Consider the following 7480-nt stretch of genomic DNA (forward strand, 5'->3'; position numbering starts at 1 on the left):
GTGTGCTTACCGATATGTGAAAATTGGATGAAAATACGTTACTATATAAGCAGCAACTGCCCGACAGTCCACATCCATTGAAAAAGCCGCTGTGCCGGAGAAACGCGTCTGGAAGGACTGAGGGCTGATCACTGCAAGCCAGCATCTAGGGCACACTTACCTATTGTATCCAGCAAGGCAACATCAAGCTGCTGATCCGGGACGCCGTGAGCAATACAAGGTCTGCCTTAACATGCACTTTGCAAATCAGCCGATAGACATATGCCAATGAAGTTTTTTCTGTCATTAATTTATGAAAACCTTTTACTTGAACTTTTAGAAATTGATTTCAGCAAAGAGCTAAATAAAGCAAGTTTTATTTTTTAATTCATTTTTGACTATTTCTTAAGCATTTCAATAATACAGAGTTTCATTAATTATATATGTATATATTTTTTTTTTTCTCTGCATATATTTTTTTCATATATTAAACTCTATTGTGGAGTGTTGCTACTGAAGAGAATACCTGGGATAAAGAAATTTGCACAGACCAAAATTGGACTTTATTACTGAGTCTGTTGCATCTAATACAGAAGATCTATAATTGATTCTATTTTTTGCTATTTGTGACAGATTAGTGTTTGACTATCAAGGAAAGATAGGTTCATCCACATTACTGTAGTAATAGAGACTGCAGTTAAAGGTTAAGGGTATAACCTGCTTCTATTGTATATTTGGATAGGTTATTGGCATTGCGTTTGAGTGTGCAACCACCTGTTGTGTCAAAACAAGCTGATCACATTCAGTCTCAACACAGCCCACATGGTCAGCAAGACCTTGCAGGTCCTCTTTGATGAGTTGTATGTCTCATCTGATCAAAGCCTGCAGGGTCGAGTTCGCCTCTCACATATTATCCTAGGTCAGAAAGGTTTTGAAAAGGTGTAGCCAGTCTGGGTCCCCAGTGCCCAGATAGCAGTCCCAGTCAATCAATAGTGGGGAGAGCTGAGATGCCTTTTCAAGTGGCTTTGTCATTTATTGGTGGACGGAGGGCAAATTAGACCCCAACACAAGAGGTTGTACTTCTAAAAAAAGACATAGGATCTGGAAAGTTTTCAGGTTGTACACAAAAAAAAATGTTTTTTTTTATAAAATGTAATATCATGGCACAGTTAAAAAGCTATTTTAGGTATAGCCTAAAACAAATAATTTGTCTTTTTTCATACATCAGTAAAGTATTAAAGTAATATAAACTGAGGGTCTCATTATAATTTTGATTTGCAACATTAAAGGAAGACTATAGTGTCAACACCATATTTGTTTGCTGAGATAGGCGATTTAAGTAGCCCTATAGAATTAAGAAATGTATTTAAATGTGTGCGCTGTTTCTTAATCTCTATTGTGTATACATTTTGGTCACTTTTGCAGCATTAGATGCACGTTCCAGGTGTTCCCCCAATTCCCTTTTGTCTTTACTATGTCAGTGAATGTATGTCAGTGTGCAATTATCTGAGAATGAGCGCCTGCCAGTGTGTGTGTCTGTCAGTGAAAGTGTGTGTTGGTTAAACAGTATGTGTACTAATGACTGCGTATCTGTCAGTGCGTGTATGTCAGGGCATGTATCAGTGAGGGCATGTGTTTGTCAGTCAAGTACATGTTGATCTTAAACAGGAACAGGTGCGGCCTTGCCAGAAATCGAATTTAGGTTAGGGGGGTGATAGAGTTTATCATGCCTAGGGTAGCACAAAACCAAAATACACCACTGATAACATGAACATTGAAAATGGACCTTATCTCTTTCCCCACCCCTCTTACTTAGTCAGAGAGATAAGAACAATAAGGAGACAATTGGGGTAATACTCCAATCTCTCCAGGCAACCTTTAGCCCATATTCATTCCATGGAATATTCAGTGAAAAATAGAACTTTTTATGACTGCAACATTAAGTGACTGATTAGAACAATGTCTGGTGAGAAGAATGTAAAGCTTTGGCTGTGATGCCAAAAACAAAATAGCTAGAAACAAATAAATTCTATATTGAATATGTTTAATCTAGTAAGATTTTTGCTGAAAGAATAAAAGAACCGTTGACTGTCAAATAAAGATTGCCACGGGCCTCATTTGGCCCACAATGAATATATTTGCGACCTGGTGAGCTGCGAGTTTGCCATGATTACTAAGGCAGAGTAGGCACCTGCTCTCCTTACATTGTAGGTGCCTACTCTGTTCAAATTTACCCAGTACCGGCCAGAGGATAGGTCCCTGGCAGCAGAGAGGGATCTCAGTCTTCCTGCTCCTCATTGCTCCCTCGCATGCCCTCTGTAGTGATGCCGGGTGCCGGTATATGACGTCATTCCGGCACCCGGTATCACTAAACTGCATGCGAGAGAGCAGTGGGGAGCAGGGAGACTGAACCCCGGAGAGAAGAGGCCCCACACCAGCATCCAAAGGTAGGGAGCAATAAATCAAATGATGTTAGTGTGTGCAAGAATGTGAAAATTTGTGTGTGTCTATCAGTTTGTGTATGTCTGTAAGTGTGTGTGTGTGTGTGTGTCTGTCAAAGAGTGCGTGTCTTTCTGTCAGAGAATGTGTGTGTGTGTCTGTCAGAGAGTGTGTGTGTGTCTGCAAGAGAGTGTGTGTGTGTGTGTCTGTCAGAGTGTGTCTTTGTCTTTCTGTCTGTCTGTCAAAGAATGTGTGTGTCTGTCTGTCTGTCTGTTACAGAGTGTGTGTGTGTGTGTCTGTCAGTGTGTGTTGGTCAGTGTTGCGATGGCCATGGCTGGACAGTGGAGGACCTGGAGGAGCAGGGAGGCATGCAATGCCATGTCACATTCCAATGTGACATCAAAGTCCGCCACCTTCACAGGTTTTCAAGGTGTAGCAGGAGGATCCGCTTTGGCACAGGGTGTGGACGCCACCATTGGGGGTTTACCAGAGGCTGGACTCCAGAGTCGCATACTGGCAGCGGCAATGTGAGTGGAGTCTGCTTGTTGGTTTAGTAGAGGGGGGTGCTGGGGTTTAGTGGAGGGAGGGACTGGGATTTCGTATAGAGCGGGGCACTGGGATTTAGTATGGAGGGACTGGGAATTAGTACAGAGAGGGGGACTGGGAATTAGTACAGAGGGAGGAACTGGGAATTAGTACAGGGGGAAGGGACTGGGTTTTAGTAGACGTGGATGCTGATTTGTTTTTTATACTGTACTTTTCTATGAAAATTTAAACCTTGTTTATGTGACCTGTGCTAGCCTTTGATTTTGACATGCTTTCACTACAGCATGATGAGAATAGTAAGAACGAATGCAAGGAAACCATAGAAGCAGTTACACATACGAATGGCCCTTAAGATGTGTGGTGGCTTTAATCTTAAACCTCCAAAGAGGTAGAAAGAAAATCACTGTAGTTAATTTTACAACTAAAGTAGGCATTGAAGAGATATCTTGGAGTCTAGAGTAGGTGTGGAAACCAAACAAGCAAAAAGGATTTAACTAGCCAGAGACAAATAGGAAAAATCGGCATTGGATTACAAAAGAGAACCAGAAAGGGAGATCTCCCTCTCATCCTGCAGCTCTGGCATGCTGTCCCTGCTGATCGGTGCTGGGCAGCTGGCAAAGTCCAGCATCGGTCTCACTCAGCATGCAGGGAGAGCCTGTCAGAGTCTTTCAGATCTTTAAGTCATTAAGACTTTAGGAAAGCTTGAAATCCCCAAATACGGACCAAGCTAACGAGGGTAGCCACAGGTTGATAACTGTCACCCTGGTGTGAGCAGGGATTTAACCCTTCTCATACCAAAACTTTAAGACGTACCATACCATCCTAATAGGGTTAAATCCCACTCTATGGAGGACACAACAGCTCTCTAAAACTGAACTCCTTGTCTTTCCTCCTCCTAATATCGATCCTCTTCTCTCACTCTCCCTTCAAGTTAGTGGTATCCACATAAGTCCATCCTTACAAGCGCGCTGTCTTGGCGTCATACTTGACTCTTGCCTCACCTTTGAGCCTCACATCCAGTATGTTGCCAAATCCTGTAGATTCCAACTTAAAAACATAGCTTAACATTGGTCAAGCTCTTGTAATTTCCTGCATGGAATATTGTAACCCTCTCCTGATTGGTCTTCCCAAAAGTCGTATTGCCTTATTACAGTCTGTAATGAATGCAACCGCCAGACTGATTTTCCTCTCTAGTCGGTCCTCTCACACCTCACCCCTCTGTTAGTTCTTACATTGACTTCCTGTATCCTTTAGTAGTCAATTCAAAGTGCTAACCCATACATATAAAGCACTGAGCAATTCTAGCCCCTCATATCTCTTCACAGATCCATAGGTATGCCCCTTCTCGATTCTCCTGTCCGCTGCTCGCACCTATAGGGCCAACTCGCGCTTGCAGGACTTCTCATGGGCGGCTCTCTTCCTATGGAATAGCCTGCCTACCTCCATCAGACTGTCCCCTAGTCTTCAATCATTTAAGAAGTGCCTTAAAACCCATCTCTTTAGGCAGTGGCGTACTAAGGGGGGGGCGGAGGGGGCGGTCCGCCCCGGGTGCCACCAGGCTGGGGGATGCCATGACCCTGGTCTGGGTGCTGGAGAGGGCTGTGTGAGCTGTACGGCACAGTAACTCCCCCCCCCCCCCCCCCCCCCATGGTAGTTAGGGTGCCGGGCAGCCAGAACAGCTCACACACTCAAAGAGCAGCTGAACTGGTCGCACGGAGGAAAAGTGGGGGCGGAGCTAACACAAATCAGGGGCGGAGCCAAAATGGCAGCGGGGCAGGGCTTAATACGGCCCTTACCGATTACTGCTGCACATGGAGGTGCAGCAAGAAGGAATCCCTTTCCCTTCTTCTCCACAGGCTTCAGGGAAGGACTTCAGGGAATCCACTCCTCCAGCCCACTGTCTGTAAGTAAGAGTGTGTCTGTGTGTGTGTGTGTGTGTGTGTGTGTCTGTGTGTGTTTGTATGTGACTGTGTGTGTGTCTCTGTGTGTGTGTATGTCTCTGTGTGTGTGTGTGTCTCTGTGTGTGTGTGTTTGTGTGTGACTGTGTGTGTGTCTGTGTGTGTTTGTGTGTGACTGTGTGTCTGTGTGTGTAACTGTGTTTGCGTATGTGTGTGTGTGTGTGTGTAACTGCCAGTAACTGTGTGTATTTGTGTGTGACTGCATGCCTGTAACTTTGTGTGTGTGTGTGTGTGTGACTCTCTGCCTGTGACTGTGTGTGTGACTGTATATGTGACTGTGTGCCTGTAACTGTGTGCGTGACTGTCTGGCTATGTCTGTGTGTGACTACCTGTAACTGACTGTGTGTGTAACTGTCTGCCTATAACTGTGTGTGTGACTGCATGTGACTTTGCATGTGTTACTGTCTGCCTGTGACTGATGTTGCCTGTAACCATGTGTGTGTCTATCTGCATAGGCATGCGCACGGGGTGTGCTGGGTGTGCCTGGGCACACCCTAATCCCTGTGGCACGCACTATGTGCCTCCCTCCGTGGGCCTGTGAGGGAGATCAAAGACCTCCCTCACCAGCCCACAGCAGCATGGAGAGAGGCAGGAGAGGACCCAGGGAGCTCTAGCCAGCAGCTTCGCCAGGTTCCTCTCGCAAGATCTGAGCGTTGCCACGGCAACACTTAGATCTCGCAAGAGTGAACTCTAGCCCCGCAAGCTGCGGGGCTAAAGTTTACTCACCACTGGACCACCAGGGATGGCAGCAGCACAGTCCCGCCTCCTTACATAAGGTAAGAAGGGAGGGGGGATATTAACTAAATAGCCCACCCACCTGCACACAATACACACAAACAGCACCCACACATATACAAACACACACTAACAGCACCCTTACACACACAGCACCCTCACACATACACTAACAGCATCCTCACACACACAGCACCCTCACACATACACTAACAGCACCCTCACACACACAGCACCCTTACACACACACACACACACACACACACACTAACAGCACCCTAACACTCACACAGTGCCCTCACACACACAGCACCCTTACACACACACACCACCCTCAAAAATAAACACACACAGCACCCTTACACACACACTGCCTGCACACACACACACACTGCCTGCACACACACTGCCTACACACACACAATGTGCCTTCACACACAACGCCCACACACACAGTGCCTTCACACACACAGCGCCCACACACACACACACACACAGTAGTGTGTGTGTGTATATGTATGTGTATGTATGTATGTATGTATGTATGTATATATATATATATATATATATATATATATATATTTAGCAGCGTGTGTTTGTGCTTCAGGGTGCACACCCTTGTGCAATGGGCTGTGCACGTCTATGACTATCTGTCTGTGACTGTGTGCATGTGACTGTCTGCTGCTGCTTTTAACTGTGTGTGTGTGACTGTCTGCCTGTGACCGTGTGTGTGTGTGTGTGTGTCAATGTATATGTGACTGTCTGCCTGTAACTGTGTGCATGACTGTCTGTGACTGTATGTGTGACTGTCTGCATGTGACTCTGTGCGTGTGACTGTCTGCCTGTAACTGTGTGTGACTGCTTGCCTGTAAATGTGTGTGTGGGGCTTCAGGGATTTTGTAGAAGGGGCAGGAGTTTTGTATAGGGACAGGAGTGTTTATAAGGGGGGATTTGTAGAAGGGGGTTGCAGAGGTTTTGTAGACGGGGGGCAGTACAGGATTTGAAGAAGGGGCAGGACAGGGGTTTTGTAGGAGGGGGCGGGGCTGGACAAGGGTTTTGTAGGAGGGGCTGACAGTTTACAAATTGTAAAAAAAAAAAGAAAACATTAAAAAAAAATTACAGGTTCTTTTGGTGGGTTGGGGGGGGGGGAGGGTTGCCAAGCAATGGATCCGCCCCGGGTGCCAAATGCTCTAGGTACGCCCCTGTCTTTAGGAAAGCTTATGGCCTACCAGAATAAACTCTACCTCACATACATGTCTCTTGCTCTCTCCTAAAGAGCAACACTCTACCCTCTCCTCCAGCTTTGCTTCACTCCCACCTTATTTGATTGATATTTCCTGTCCTAATGTATGTTATACTTCATCTCCTATAGACTGTGAGCTCGATTGAGCAGGGTCCTCTGCAACCCATTTTTCTTGTAAGTTTTCTTGTAATTTTTCTATTTATAGTTAAATCCCCCCTCTCATAACATTGTAAAGCGCTACGGAATCTGTTGGTGCTAGATAAATGGAGATAATAATAATAATAAACAACCGCTGGTGCAGCCAGTACGAGCAGGTTTTGGGGACCCATCAAATAGCCCATGCATTTAGGGCAAACCTTATAGTTTAATAGCAGGTCTAACCGGACCCCTTTCTTATTGGCAGCCAGTATTGGGATGAAGTGAAAACGTGCCACTTCCTTTCAGCTTACAGACCACATGGGCTAGAAAGAGAGAGGAGGCACATAAAAAAGAGGAGGGAAAGCACTGCAGGCTGTCTGGACAGACTCAGATTCCCATCAGCCTAAGCCAGCCCAGGGAAGCCACCCTCCTGCACCCAAAA

This window comes from Pelobates fuscus, chromosome 11 (assembly GCF_036172605.1).
Source record: "Pelobates fuscus isolate aPelFus1 chromosome 11, aPelFus1.pri, whole genome shotgun sequence".
In the NCBI taxonomy this organism is placed as follows: Eukaryota; Metazoa; Chordata; class Amphibia; order Anura; family Pelobatidae; genus Pelobates; species Pelobates fuscus.